We start from the raw sequence: 16,658 nt of genomic DNA, 5'->3' as shown, positions 1-16,658 counted from the left end.
CAGTTGGTTTCTGCGCAGACGTCTCTTTTCAAGGTGAGTCTTGCGGGTCCAACTGGGCTCTGCTGGGACCTACCTCTTCACAACGTTTGCAGGAAAGTCGTATACCCTAAAGTCAAATCAATATTAAAAATATCTTTAAATGTCACTAAAGTGTGAAGTTGGGTTTGCTTTGTTGATTTCAACAAAATATTAAAGAAAAACTTAAAAAAAACAGAATACCCTAAATTTAAAAAGCTTTGTTATTTGCAGATATATGTTGTAACAAAAGAAGATCCTCTAAAACTATTTATGTGTTAATAATCTATGAGAACAACATATAAGCTAAATATGTTGTGCAACATAGAAAAATAGGCTAAAATTGGACGAGACGCGGTATTTGCCTATTTGAAACAAAATGGGAAGATACTAGAAAATGTTAAAAAAGCTAATGTGACGTTGACATGACATGACATGCAAAATAAAATAAGGAAATCCAGGGCCATTCTTGTTCTCTTATTGAAATTTAAAAAGGTTATTATACTTTCATTATTAGAAATGTTGAAATCAAGAACTTAACACAGCTGTCTCATTAACCACAAATAACACATAACATGACCAACATACAATAATAAAAATACATTGGTGAACCAAAATCCAATCATTTTTTCATCCAAATCACACATCTTAAGCACTTCCCTTCAAGAAGTAAATCAAAAGCCTTATTAATATCTTCAAACTCAACCTCGTGTGTCACGAATTCATCTAGTCGCAGTTCCTGAAAAGATCAAGACTCATTAGTATTTCAATCAACAGTTTGACTTCATAAGTCAAAGACAGATTCTGCTTACCTTGTCCATGTAGCGTTTTATAAGGATCGGAATATCAGATTTCGGTTTGAGACCTCCAAAAAGTGAGCCCATGAGAGACTTCCCACTGTGAAGTACCTCACTAGAACTGAAAGTCAACGTCTCCCCGGGCTGGTCAACTCCCAACATAACTATTTTTCCCCATCCCTAAATATTGTTACATTCACAAATGAAGAAACTTCAATAATGGTTAAAAACTTTTATGCGCGAGAACCGGGCTTTATAAAGCCCGGTTCCACACTAGGCTTGTTATCTTGGACGGGTTTGAATAATGATAGGGGCAGAATAGACCTTTCTAGTAGAAGCGTAAGCTTCATGTACGAGCGATGACATACCGACACACTCGAAGCAGTAGTCTGCACCGTCACCAGTCATATCCATTATTACCTGTTTTAACCAACAACTTTATGGTATAAAAATAGAACAATAATGGAAAATAACAGCATAATTCGGTCGGTATTGGTTAACTTCTTTACCTGGCTCACAGTTTTGTCTCCACAGTTACGGGAGTTTATAAAATCGGTCACTCCAAATTTCTTTCCTAAAATAAAATAGAAGCCAAATGTGGAATAAACATTTTAAAATTTAAGTCATAAACAAACTATCCTCAAACTGCATAAAAAACAATCCTATTATAGTACTATCTTTAATTTATGTTTATTTATAGCTAATATTAACATAAATGAAAAGCTTCCATATTGTTATAAAATTTCAAATTACAAGTTAAATTACCTAATTCGAATTTGTCTTGGTTCACATCAACACCTATGATCCTCTTAGCTCCACAGAGCCTCGCTCCCTCGGCAACCTAAAAAACGAAACGTGGTTTTTTAATGTTAAATATCACTAAACTTATCGGTATGTAACATGAATGACACTGCAGACATATTATAAAACGCACCTTTTATTTTGATGATAATAAAAATATTAACATGTGACACAACTGCTAAATATAAAATATACTCATATCCTACATTCACCCGAACCCAAAAACGTGTCAGACAAACACGACACGCATATTTGCAGGTTGACACATACACGACCCCTTTGACCCTGCTTATATTTTTTTATTATTTTCACATATTAATATTTTAAACTTACATTTGCTGAACAAAAAATATAAACAGGTCAACCCACGAACCACCAGGTTCACAGTAACATGACCCGTTTAGCTAAGCGGGTCGATACTGACCCAAACCCGTTTATACAAAGCCCAAACTTGTGAATTTCAAGGTTCGTGTCGTGTTAGAAATTTAAATTAAAAATGTGATCATACCGCGAGCCCGATTGCACCCAATCCAAATATAGCAACCGTTGATTCCGCTTCCACATTTGCGGTTTTCCAAGCGGCACCAACCCCTAAAATCGTTACATACTCGAAACTTTATACGTTAGCATCTCCTTATTCGAAGGTAAACAACAAAAACATTAAATAAAAAAAAAAGATAATATAACTTACCAGTTGAAACTCCACAACTTAAGAGACAAGCTCTATTAGGGGGTGTTTGTGGGTCAATTTTGGTCACATGACCAATGTCAACCACTGTGTATTCACTAAAACTTGATACAAACAAGAAATGGTACAATGTTTCTCCATTAATGTCTGTGAACCTGCTTGTTTTGTCTCTATCCATGTATGGTGAAACACTGAAAGGTAGCTTTGAACATAGGTTGCTTTTGTTGGATAAGCAATCTGTACACTCACCACAATCTGGTAAAAATATTGGGATTACTGTGTCACCTTCAACAACTTCATGTACACCTTCTCCAACACTTTCTACTACCCTTTTGTTCACAAAAAAAATGGTTATAATATCGTTTTTTGAAATTGGGAATCAAAGAAAAAAAATATATAATTTGGGAGCTAGTAAATCTGTATGAAATTTGTATATTTATGGGTCGTAAGCTTGGGGGAAAGGTCATACGGCCAGCATGGCTTTTGTCAATGATCACATCAGTCATTTTGCGCCATATGATTTAGCCCTCATACAACCCATATGACCTTTTTCCTCATACAACCCATACGACTTTTTTCGTCATACAACCAAGATCAGCAAATGTACCTTTTAAAAGATTGAGTTTTGTAATTCAAAAAGGGGATAGCGGCGCAGCTTGTTGCCCGCTTGCCTTCTGTTTCGGTGTAATTTAATTTTTAAAAGCTTAATAATTAATTCCTAAAAAAAATCTAGAAAACTATTACCCCAAATACACAAAACAAAACAACAAATTAAGTATTCAAACTCTTATCAATTCAATGAAATCTTACTTACCCCATTGCTTCATGACCAAGTATCCTGGGAAAAATCGCAGGCGGGTGCTTCACAAAAAAAACACCATCAATCAGTTATAAACAATTCAACATCAACAAAACTGAAGAGGTATGTACCCGCCTCAACACCGAGCGAGGCGGGTCAACCCACAAGATACAGACAAGAGACTTGAAATCAAGATATTATGAAGGCACAAAGCCAAAACCTACGCGCATGGCGCATATCACATATGCTCACGCATATCACATATGCTCATGCATTACATGCTCAGGCATCATATATGCTCAGGCATCACACATGCTCAGGCATCACACATGCTCACGCACATCACATGCTCACGCATATCACATCTGCGCGTGGGGCATCCGTGCGTAGCGCATATCACATGCTTGTGCATCACATCTGCGCATGAAACATCTGCGCGTGAGAATAAAGAGAAGACATCGCGCATCCTCAGGATAGGCGCATATCACACATGCACATAATCAACCTCGTCCTTATCCAAATCAGGATTAGGGCAACCTTGATTGTGCACGTCAGACAACCTTCCAGAAGGTATCTTTTTAAGGAATAAGAATATGCTGATGTTGACAGCTGCCAAATGAAAGGTGAACAACTCAGCATAACCCATGTGCTACCACGTGATTATAACCAATGAAAAAGCACCAGGTGTCCCCAAGGACACGTGGCGCAAATCAATTGGAGGAGGCCAACAAAACCCTAATTGGGTCGGAGCCCAATCAGTGGAAACCCTAGCACTATAAATACAGCATCAACTCCACAAGGAAAGGATACACAGTCACACTCAATCATCACATTCAATCACAGACAATTACAGAGTATTCAGCTATTAAGCAATACACTCCATTTTCCTTACTCTCATATTATTATCTTCTCCTACAAACACTTATTCTCACACCGGAGGGTTACCCCAAAGAGGACCCCTCTGTCCCTTTCTGAGGGGTAAGTTTACGGTGCTGTTCATTTTGTAGGTGGAAAAACCCAGATCCAAGAAAACCATCGGTGAAATAGCATAATCACACCCGAGGAAAGTAGATCGTCTACCAGTGAGTCGATCCACGCTTCTTCATTGGCGCCATCCACTGTTACAACGGCAACAAGATCTCATCAGATCTATAAAAAAAAACAAATTTTCACCATGGTTTCTGGTGCTCGTAACGTCGATCAAGTTCTGGAGGATATTGAACATGAGGATGTTAATGAGGGACAGCAATTTCTGAGGGTGCCGCGTGACTCTACGCGCACCACCAGTAACCGTCCCTTCATCACAACTCCTCATGGCCAGACTGAAACTCCTCCAGACGATCTCACGTTACAAAATCTTGCCGGCGCGAAACAAAAAGGACCAATGGGTCCAGAAGATGAAACAAATGACCCTAAAGAATGGCTCATAAACGAGCAACGGCGTCTAATGGACAAGTACAATGAAATGGTCAAACAGAAAAAGTTAGCCGACTTAACACAAAGGCTAGCGTTTGACAGGCAAGCCGTTCAAGGAACAAAAAGGGCGCGCGCGTCGGAAGAGGGTCGCTCTGTTCACACTGAACACGCCGAGTTTAGTGATGAAGAAGTGCACAGCGTCAGGAGGACGCGAGATACTCATGCAGGAGGCTCACAGCCCCGCGCGCAATTGAACATGGCGCCTGGAGCCAGAGCCGATCTGGATCTGCACGCACCATACAGCCTACCAGTGAGAGGGCAAGTGGACGTAACCACACCGTACAGGCCAGCCATCTTAGTGAAACATTCAAAATTCACTGAGCGCATCGCGAAGGCCCCCATTCAGCACAAAACCAAGATGCCAAGTGGTTTGGGCAAATATGACGGCACAACAGATCCAGATGATTTCTTGCAAGGTTTTTACAACACGGGAAACCTAGAAAGTTGGACGATGCCAACATGGTGTCACATGTTTGCTCGATGCCTAACGGGCGCGGCTCGTGTCTGGTTCGAGAGCTTGCCTACTGGGCAAATCGATGGGTTCGAGGAACTATTGGAAAAGTTCCAAGCTCACTTCGTACAACAGCGCAGACATACGCGCGACCCTGATGACATCATGCACTGCGTGCACAGGAATGATGAAACGATTGAAGACTACATCACTCGTTTCAATCAGGAGTCTCTGGCAATCGGAGGTATCACTGAGCAACTATTGCGCGTGGCCTTTATACAAGGCGCGCGCAGTGATCAACTCCGCCGAGCTCTTGTGAGCAGAGATGGCATGCCCACCACTTGGGCCAAATTAATGGAAGCATCGCGAGTCTTCGCGAGAAATGAAAAACAGATTGCCCAAGATAGAGCGAGAGAAAGAGGGCATCAAGCAGAGGCACCGCGCAGCAGCGAAAGAAAGGGCAAACAGAACACTGTATGGTCCAGGTTGCAATCAACCAATTTTTCTTCCGCAGAAAAGCAGGCGCAACCAAGCTCACCCCAGCCCCAAAAAGACGTTCGTAATCGCGGGGAGGATGACAAGAGGGAAGGCGGCAGAGATCCTAGCAGACCTCTGCCAAGAATCTGGACTCCCCTCACTAAAACACCTTCACAGGTGTTAAGCACTGAGAATGTCCAGTTCAAAAGCCCCAAGCCACTACACTACAAGGGACCATCAAACAGTGGCAAGTACTGCGAGTTTCACAAGTCCACGGGACACAACACTGATGCATGCCATCACTTGAATGATGCAATTGAAAAAGATGTGAAATCAGGCAAGCTGGCTCACCTGGTGAAAAACCCAAGACCAGAAAGTGAGCAACCAGAAGGAGCCTCTGCCAGCAAAAAGTACAAAAGAATCTGTGTAGCCGAGGGAGGAAGGCAAGGGCAAACATCAAGAAAGAGAAGCGCGCAAATCCAAGGAGATTGGCGCGAGCAACAAGTAATCTTCCCAAGAATCAGGGGAGGCCCTTCCATCAGCAGTCCTCTTGTTATCACTACACACATTGCTCATTACGAAGTGTCAAAAGTCCTGGTGGACACTGGCAGCGAATCAGACATCATGTATGAGCAATGTTTCAGAAAACTGGATCCGGCAGACCAAGCAAGGCTTGAAATTGTGAATGCACCAATCTCTGGTGTTTCAAATGAAATCATTCATCCCCTAGGTCAAATACAATTTGAGCTAACTATGGGGGATGAGAAACACAAGCGAGCCGAAGTTGTCAACTTCTTGGTCCTGCCCACCACTTCTTGCCACAATATGATCTTGGGTAGAGGAACAATTGCCCAATTTAACGCCATACCGTCGCCAGCGCACGGCGCGTTGGGGTTCCCAACACCAACAGGTGTAACTTTTGTATACCGGGATCATTTGTGTGCAGTGACAAGTACTCCGCGGGAGGGGAGAATGAAACTTCCAATGGCAGACAACGCGCCAGAGGAATGGATTCTCAACCCAAAATTCCCGGAGAAAAATATCACAATTGGCGCAACGATATCAGACGACACGAGGTTGAGAATGAAAAGATTGCTCACAGCACATATGTCGGTCTTCGCGTGGCAACACTCTGATATGACTGGGGTTCCGCGAGACCTGGCACAACATTCTCTCAACACGTTCAAGTCTATAGAGCCAATTGCTCAAAAGAAGAGAGTCATGGGGGATGAGAAAGCGAGGGCCATGAATGAGCAGGTTGAGGATCTACTGCGCGCAAACATCATCCGCCCGATACGATACCAGACATGGGTAGCCAATCCTGTGATGGTAAAGAAAAGTAACGGGTCATGGAGGATGTGCATTGACTTCAAGGACCTCAACAAAGCATGCCCAAAAGATTGTTACCCCCTCCCAAACATCGACGCAAAGGTGGACTCCGTGGCGCCATTCAAGCTCAAATGTTTTCTGGATGCCTACAAAGGCTATCACCAGATTCAAATGGCACCACAAGATGAGGACAAGACCGCCTTCAGAACCGACAAGGGTGTTTTTTGTTACACAAAAATGCCCTTTGGTTTGAAGAATGCGGGCGCCACCTATCAAAGACTTATGGATGCCGTTTTCAACGAGCAAATTGGAAGAAACCTAGAAGTCTATGTGGATGATTTGGTGATCAAAAGCAGGGAGGAAAAACAATTGCTCAAAGACATCGAGGAAACCCTTGGGCGCCTAAAGGAAGTTAACATGAAGCTCAATCCGAACAAATGTACTTTCGGCGTACAAGAGGGAAAATTTCTAGGTGTAATGGTCACCAAGGATGGTTTCAAGGTGAACCCAGAAAAGGTGGAGGCCATCCTTGACATGCCCTCGCCATCCACCATGAAAGAAGTTTAGAAGCTGAATGGTAGATTGGTATCAATCAACAGGTTCCTAGCGAACCATGCAAGCAAATCTACCCCATTTGTCAATACATTGAGAAACTGCTTAAAGAAAAGCCAGTTCAAATGGACTCCTGAGGCCGAGCAAGCTTTCAGTGAGATTAAAGAATGTTTGATAAATCTGCCCGCGCTCACAGCTCCACTTCCTGGTGAAACTTTGATATTGTATCTATCAGCAAGAGAGCGCGCCATCGGCGCAGTATTATTGGTGGATCGCAAGGGAATCCAAACGCCAATATACTATGTGAGTCGGGTGCTGACAGATCCTGAGACGCGCTACTCCATCATGGAAAAGTTAGTTTTGTCACTAACACACGCGTCGCGCAAGCTCCACAGATATTTCAATGGTCATCCCATTGAAGTTCTGACTGGTTACAACATCCAGCAAGTCTTGCGGCGCCCCGCGCTCTGGGGAAGGGTGACAAAATGGGCCCTGGAATTAGGTGAACACACGATCGCCTATAAGCCCCGTCCAGCAATAAAGGGGCAAGTTTTAGCTGATTTCATCACGGAAATCCCCGAAGGAAGAGTTGAAGAGGCTCAGCGCGAGGTAGACCCTCTGCGAGCCAATGATGAAGAAAATGTTTGGAGATTGTTCACTGACGGAGCTTCAAACAACGAAGGGTCCGGCGCAGGCCTTAAACTGGTGGATCCAGAGAATCATGAATATACTTACGCCATCAGGTTGGACTTCAAGAGCACCAACAATGAGGCTGAGTATGAAGCCCTGCTGGCTGGCCTGCGCATCGCGCAAAAATTCGGAGTTAAAAAGCTAGAGGCCCATGTTGATTCATACTTGGTAGCAGCACAGGTCAATGGCCTTTATGATGCCAAGGAGAATACCATGCCTCTATATCTAGAGCAGGAGAAAAATCTCATCGAGCAATTTGACTGCTTCAGAATCATTCATTTTCCGCGCAGTGAAAACAAATCTGCAGACGCGCTGAGTAAGATGGCATCAACCAGTTTTGATCATTTTGGCAAAGATGTCAGGGTAGAAGTAATGAGCAACCCGTCGGTGGTAGCGAAGTCTGTCCTTGTAACTCATACAACCCCTTCATCATGGATAACTCCAATAATGAAATTCTTGAAGGAGGGAAAGGTACCAGATGATCGCGCACAGGCGAGGAAGATAAGACACAAGTCGCAGAACTATGAACTCCTTGATGGCACATTATATCGACGCTCTTATCTTGGACCGCTCATGAAATGCCTAGATGCTGAGGAAGCAAGCTATGTGATCAGAGAGATACACGAAGGAATCTGTGGAATTCATGCTGGCCCGCGCATGGTGGTTGCCAAGGCAATGAGCGCAGGCTACTATTGGCCAGGCATGTACTTGGATGCTTTAAAAGAGATCCAAAAATGCAAAGCATGTCAGAGCTATGCGCCAAACACCATGCGGCCAAAGAACAACTTGATTCCGGTGACCTCAGCATGGCCTTTCCACAAATGGGCAATCGATATTGTGGGTCCCCTACCGCAAGCGCCTGGGCGAGTAAAATTTTTGGTAGTGGCAGTAGACTATTTTACAAAATGGGTCGAAGCCAAGCCACTAGCAAAAATCACAGCCGAAGCGATGAAGCAGTTTATCTGGAGCCACATCATATGCCGTTTTGGCTTGCCCATGGAAATTGTGAGCGATAATGGCAAACAATTCACTGACAAGAAGATATCCAGCTGGCTCAAGGAATTGCGCATCAACCAAATTTTCACTTCAGTTTATCACCCTCAGGGGAATGGACAAGTGGAACGCGCAAACCAAAGCTTGTTAAATGGGCTGAAGAAAAGGTTGGAGGGAGAATCCCATTCTTGGGTCGAAGAGCTACCTAATGTCCTGTGGGCACACAGGACATTAAGCAAAACCAGCAATGGCGAATCCCCCTTCAGCCTAACCTATGGAACAGAGGCAATGATTCCAGCAAAAGTTGGATGCCCATCCCATAGAGTGTTCATGATGAGCAAGATTGATAACGAGCGCGAAAGAAGGTTGGATCTCAACTTACTTGAAGGGCGCAGAGAGGCGGCTATCATCAGTGAAGCCAAATACAAGAAAAAACTGGAAAAATATTACAACCAGCGCGTGAAAGAATGCCACTTCAAGAAAAATGATTTTGTCCTCCGAAACAATGAAGCTAGCCGCGCGATACCCCCGGGAAAAATGTCCCCCAATTGGGAGGGACCTTATCAAGTCTTGGAAGAATTGGGAAAAGGCGCATACGCCTTAAAAGATTTGAATGGAAAGAAGATCCCGCGCGCATGGAACGCGGCACAGCTTAGAAAATGTTTCATGTAAAAATTGTCAAGTTTGTAATCAAGGCTTTTTAAGCCATTATGAATAATGATACGCGCTATCTTCTCTTAATATGGATTCCATTACCTTTTGCATACATGTTTCACACTTCCCTTTATTAATTTTGAGCAATATGACAACATTGTATTGACATCAAAACAAAATAAAACGAAGTAAAACATACATGCTACGCGCTATCTTCTCTTAATGTGGATTCCATTACCTTTTGCATACATGTTTCACACTTCCCTTTATTAATTTTGAGCAATATGACAACATTGTATTGACATCAAAACAAAATAAAACGAAGTAAAACATACATGCGCGAGCTTCAAGCTTAAAAACGCGTTAACGAGTCTTAACTCTTAAACGTCAGGGCCTTAGCCCAACAATATGAGCCTTAGCTCAGGGCCTTAGTCCAATAATGTGAGCCTTAGCTCAAATCACTCACAACATCCATCCTACATGCTGCGCAGCCTGACCATAAAATACCTAAACACAACTAAGGCAAAGCAAATGCCAAAACATAGTTGTTAAGGTCTCAGGTCGAGGTCACGCATAAAATTGTAATGGATATCTGAGTAACACATTGACACGTAAAGGCTAAAAAAAAAAAACTCATAATTCCATAATGCGCGATAACGTCGCGCAAAAGAGAATAATGGAAACGCCAAGACACGTGTCAACATAATCAAGATATGGCAAAATCACTTACAATATGACAAGGATTGAGTATAATAATTTCCTTACAACCTTGTTCTTATTTCAACGTGCAAGCATATCTTAAATTCAACAAGCAAGCATTCAATATAAAAAGATGAATGGGAAATGCGCAAGATGCGAAGAAGGGAAAAACAACATTTCATTCCAAAGCATTGAAATTTACAAGTTTACAAGATGAGATACGAACTACAAATAAAAATAAAAAACATGAAGGGCTTCTCAAGTCTCCACGTTGACATCAGCCTCTTCATCATCCTCATCACCGCCCTCAGCATCTGGCGCAGCCTGCTCCTCGTCATCTTCAAACTGACCATAGTCAAGTTCTTCGTCCTGAATGGAGTCTTCTATCATGACAGTGTCAGGAGCGGATCCTTTGGCCACGCCAGAGCCGCTAGCAACGCCAGCATTCCCCGCGCCATCATCGCCGCCGCCAGCCCCTTCGCACTCGTCAAGTAATTTCTTTAGCGCGACGAGATCGGGCTGGTCAGCAAGCGCGGATATCTGCAAATCATAAGGAAAAATATGAGTACAAAATGACTTAGAAAATAAGTCAAGGTAATCTCATTAAGGTTAAAATACCTGCGCAAGGATGGGAATGGGAGTATTCATATACTTCTCCCCCATCGCGGCCATGTCCGCGCAGGCAACGTCGCTCTGATAAGGGTACTCGGATGGGTTCTTCTTCAACATGCCATATTCATAGCCATCCGTAAACCCTTCAGCTCGACCCACCAAGCGCGCGGCAGCGTTGCAATCCATCACAAGGGCCTGGAACTCGTCTGAGTATTTCATCGCGTAAGCGCAACGAGTCATGCCCTGTGAGATTAGCCATTGGCGATCCTGCGCGAGGGAAGCAACAGACGTCTCGAGGGCAGGAACCTGAGAGTTTAACAACTCAACAGTTTCCTTAGTCTTTTTCAGCTCCTCTTTGTCGAACGCTGCTGCCACCAAGGCTTCTTCCTTTTCCGCCCGCGCAGCATCAAGTGCTTCCTGGCTAGACGCTGCCGTCGCCAAGGCTTCATCTTTATCGGCCTGCGCGGCCGCCAGCTCCTTCTTCAGGCGTGCAACCTCACTCTCCAGCGATGATTTCTCAGTTATAGACTGGAAAAGAGCTTGGTCACGCGCCTCCGCCTCCAGCTCCAAGTCGCGCGCTCTGCGCGCGTACTTGGCCGCGTCCGCCTCCGCCGCTTGCAGCTTCTCCCGCGCAGCCTGAAGCTCATGCCCGCGCTTCACGAAGGCACTGTTGGCACTTGCTCTGTTCTCACTGAGCTCTGCTTGGAGCTTCTCAGCTCTCTCTCGAGCATCAGAAAGATGCCAAGCAGACACCTTAGCCTCTTGCTTGGCTTCCGCAAGAGCATCACGTACTTTTACGTAATCATAGCGAAGCTCTTGGGAGGCAGCAAAGAAGGCCGACCCAGCAAACATATGATCGTTGAGCAAGTCGTCTCGAGCGCGGTCCTCCTGGAACCTCCTTTCAGATGGAGGCACAGCATGAGCCCAGAATTCCGCACACACACCCATGGACTGAAATGTGCTGTCTTCAGTAATATTCTATCTCAGGCGGTAAATGTGATCGGCTTCCTGCAAAAACAAAGTAATTATCTAAGTCATCAAAACATTAAGATGGAAGTCCGCGCAGCGGAGCAAAAAAGAACCTATACCTGCGGGGATGAAGCAGAAAAGTCAGCGCCAGCCCCACGAGAAGGCTCCGCCGCGAAGCCTCGTGGCGCTGCAGGACTGGCGCGACCGCGGTCGGAGTCTTCAACTTCAAACTCCTCATCCTCCTCGGAAACAGGCCTTTTCTCCTGCGACCTAGAGCCAAAATCGGTCTCGCGAGGAGGGCTGTGCGCAGGAGGAGGTGAGGGAGGTCTCGACGCCGCCAGGTCGGCGCGCAAAACGGCCTCCTGCTCCTTAGTAATCCCAATGAGGGGAGATTCAGCACTAGCAGGAGCAGGAGCAGAACCAGCGGCGCTGGCACCGGCGCCAGGAGTGCCGCCAGCAGCTTGAACGCCAGCAATGACTCCTATAAAAAAAATCAACAAAAAGAAATGTTCATGACTTGATCTAAAACGAAAAGTCAGAAAATAAAAGCGCAATACATACCTTGGCGCAACTCCGTTCGCGAGGCAAACATCGCCATCAAGTCCATCCTACCCTTTTTTGAGGGTAAAACGGGGGACTTCGAAGGGACCTCCGGCGCAGCCTGGGCATCTTGTGGCGCTTGAGGTTGATCCACCAAGGTCGCCGGCTCTACACACATTTGAGTGAGCAAAGATTAATTAGTAATTCTATCAGAATCGCGCTCATAGAACCATAAAAGATAAGCAAAGGATAAGCAAAGTATACCTGTCGAAGGCGCAACACCGCTTTCCTTTTCCGCCGCGCGAAGGGAGGAGGTAGCGCCACCATACCTCAAGTGGACCGGAGGTCTGCCCACTTTTTGAGGCAGGGAAGACAAGGAAAACTTAGTGGTATACACCTGGGTTTTCTCAGGTCCCTTCGCCTGAGTAGGAGGATCCTGAACAACAGGGGCATCATCTTTCTTCTGTTTTTTACTGGACCCTGCGCCAGTTTTCCCCTTAGCTTTACGCTTTAGTTGGGGCGCCTCCTCTTCCTCCTCCTCTTCCGCGAGCTCCAGCTCGTAGTTTTCGAGCGCATCTACAATAAGTGCGAAGGAAATGTTAGCCAAATTTGGTATAAAGGCATAAGCATAAGTACAAAGGCTTACCAGGCGCATCGCTATCAAAGACAAATCCCAGATCAACAGGGATGAACATGTCATCAAAGCAATCGGGGAAACCAACCTCCCCAGCGCCGAGCGCGACGGAGCCACCCTCCATATGCTCATCATAGGCGGCGTGGATATACTCCTTGGTGACTGCACAAGACAAGTCAAATTATATCAGCAAAACGAATTATATTCGCGCATAGGTAAAGCAATGAGATTAACTTACACAAGCCGTCAACTTGGATAACGGGCTCGGTCGCGCTGTCCGCCCACCGCCTGCTCATACCAACCCCCACCAGCGCCTCCTCACAAATGTTCTTGGCGGGGGATGGTTCAGCGGTCAACTTATTTACCCAGGCGCCAGTTGGGTTCTTGAGGACACCCACATCCGCAGGCGCAGAAGAGATCGCGCGCATCGTCATGCGGATGGGGATCACACCAGCCCTGATGTAAAAAAACCTCTCAGACCAGTCATGAAGGCTCTTGAATGAAACAGTGGAGCACTTCACCTTCTGACTGCGAGGAATAAATGAGAACCAAGAATCTTGGATCTTGGGCTTGTAAAAAAATTGAAAGCGACGAGGGGTGGGCTCCTCGCGCTGGGATTTGCACATGAACTCAAATTGAGTCATGCGCACAAGTCCAAACGGATGGACTTGGGATATATGAATCCCATAAAACTTAAGCAGTGCACCCACAAACCTTGTCATCGGGAGACGAAGGTTGCAGTGGGTGAAAAAATGGCTATAAAGGGATATATAGCCGGTAGGCGGGTCCGCCGCCGTTTGCCCGGCCCCAGGCAACATGCAGCCAAACACAGGGAGAAAACCCTGAGAGGCGATAAGGCTGTCAAGATCGGCCTGCCTCAGTTTGCAGGGGATTTCATTTCACCTCTTCATGGCCTTGGTCCTCCCTACCTCCTCCGATGAGGCCTCAGCAGCCTTCTTCCCCTTGCCGGTCTTCTTCAATGTAGACATTACTAACGATTTTCTACGGCAATGGATGGGGGAGATTGTGTTGTCTGAGCTATCAGACATACAACTGTGACAACGAACGAAGGTTGCTTCTGAAGAACAGATATTTGGAAGCAGAACAAAGGTAATCGAAAGACAAGGAAAGAAAGAAAAGAGCTCTGAATAATAAACAAGAAGATGAAGAATAAAAACTCTTAAGGGCTGGCTTTTATAGGCCCAGGAGAGAGAAAATTTGATACTGATCGGACACCACGCGCCACCACTCGCAGGTGCTAGCCAACGCGAGCGCGACACGTGTCAATCGCACTGTGTGAGGGGACACGAAAAGAAATAATACAGCTGTTGCCAGAGTTCACGCGCCACCACTCGCAGGAACGGACCAATGAGAGCGCGACACGTGTTCCTGACACTCTGTGAGGGGACACGAAAGGCAACTGTAGCACCTCGAGCACACGAAAGGTCTGACACGTCTCCATCACGTACAGGGACGATTCGCTTTCAACCAAAAGGATAGAATCTCGCGCAACGATGAATGATAAGAAGAAAAAGACAAACCCCTACTAAAAGAGCAAACTATTAAGTCTAATATCTATCTTACCTCGCTCGCGCGAGACAAGACACACATTAGACTGGGGGGCTTGAAGAGGTATGTACCCGCCTCAACACCGAGCGAGGCGGGTCAACCCACAAGATACAGACAAGAGACTTGAAATCAAGATATTATGAAGGCACAAAGCCAAAACCTACGCGCATGGCGCATATCACATATGCTCACGCATATCACATATGCTCATGCATTACATGCTCAGGCATCACATATGCTCAGGCACCACAGATGCTCAGGCATCACACATGCTCAGGCATCACACATGCTCACGCACATCACATGCTCACGCATATCACATCTGCGCGTGGCGCATCCGTGCGTAGCGCATATCACATGCTTGTGCATCACATCTGCGCATGAAACATCTGCGCGTGAGAATAAAGAGAAGACCTCGCGCATCCTCAGGATAGGCGCATATCACACATGCACATAATCAACCTCGTCCTTATCCAAATCAGGATTAGGGCAACCTTGATTGTGCACGTCAGACAACCTTCCAGAAGGTATCTTTTTAAGGAATAAAATATGCTAATGTTGACAGCTGCCAAATGAAAGGTGGACAACTCAGCATAACCCATGTGCTACCACATGATTATAACCAATGAAAAAGCACCAGGTGTCCCCAAGGACACGTGGCGCAAATCAATTGGAGGAGGCCAACAAAACCCTAATTGGGTCGGAGCACAATCAGTGGAAACCCTAGCACTATAAATACAACATCAACTCCACAAGGAAAGGATACACAGTCACACTCAATCATCACATTCAATCACAGACAATTACAGAGTATTCAGCTATTAAGCAATACACTCCATTTTCCTTACTCTCATATTATTATCTTCTCCTACAAACACTTATTCTCACACCGGAGGGTTACCCCAAAGAGGACCCCTCTGTCCCTTTCTGAGGGGTAAGTTTACGGTGCTGTTCATTTTGTAGGTGGAAAAACCCAGATCCAAGAAAACCATCGGTGAAATAGCATAATCACACCCGAGGAAAGTAGATCGTCTACCAGTGAGTCGATCCACGCTTCTTCAAAAACACTCATTAATTTCAAAAGTCAACGACTCTGTACCTCCAATTTCCAGAAAGTAACATCACTATGACAAAGAGAAGTGCATATGATCTTCGCGAGGTTGCGGTGGGGCGACAATCACTTCCTCGATCACAAGTGGTGCCCCTGGCTTCCTAACAATAATAAAACTTTTTAAAAATTCAAAATAATAATAATAAAAACATAACTCAAAATATAAATAGAAATTGAAAAATTTATAAAACTAAAATGTTTCTTCCGTCCATTCAAAAAAATCTGCGGAAAAGTCACAATGCCGAAAAAAAGACGCAATGACGAAAATGAACAAAATACATACTTATAACTAAAAAACACACAATAGATCATAAAATATAACTCAACGCCGAACAAAACATAACACAATGTTGAGTAAAATAATACAATATCAAGAAAAAAAGACACAGTGTCAAGGAAAAAAGAAACAATAAATGACAAAAATAAATAAAAAACACAATGATAAACAAGAAGGTACAATGATCTTTTTTCTTTTTTAAAAACGACAAAGACAGTGGAAACTTTTTTGTTTTACTTTTTTTTGTTTTTTTATCAAATTTTGAGTTATGGTTTTTTTTTAATTGTTTTGAAGGTTTTTTTTGTGTGTCTACAAATCCATCTTATTCTTCTTATTTTTGTCCCTCTTTGTAGAATAACTAGACTCATAATTTATATTACACGGGTTAAATAATTGGAGAATATAAAATTTATTTTTTTCAAAACGTAACAAAATATATATTATATATAAACAGTGAGCAAGAAGCTATACACACCGGTTACAACCACCAACACAAACAAAAACTACACAACTAGAGGCTATCCC

General features: G+C 44.5%; 1 pseudogene across 1 annotated transcript; it reads right to left on the bottom strand.

Annotated features, from left to right (window-relative positions):
• Positions 1-514: 514 nt before the first annotated feature.
• Positions 515-15,957, bottom strand: LOC143606573 (alcohol dehydrogenase-like 7; annotated as a pseudogene). The gene is made up of 9 exons (XR_013148774.1): positions 15,845-15,957; positions 3,116-3,162; positions 2,305-2,630; positions 2,122-2,204; positions 1,578-1,653; positions 1,322-1,386; positions 1,137-1,232; positions 828-992; positions 515-754 (listed from the first exon to the last, which is right to left on the bottom strand). The product of XR_013148774.1 is annotated as an alcohol dehydrogenase-like 7 (transcript).
• Between the last annotated feature and the right edge of the window lie 701 nt (positions 15,958-16,658).

The sequence above is a fragment of the Bidens hawaiensis genome, unplaced genomic scaffold, assembly GCF_021521415.1.
Source record: "Bidens hawaiensis isolate Kalapana, Puna unplaced genomic scaffold, B.hawaiensis_p1.1 tig00075616_1, whole genome shotgun sequence".
Lineage (NCBI taxonomy): Eukaryota > Viridiplantae > Streptophyta > Magnoliopsida > Asterales > Asteraceae > Bidens > Bidens hawaiensis.
This window is presented reverse-complemented; position numbering and strand designations above follow the sequence as displayed.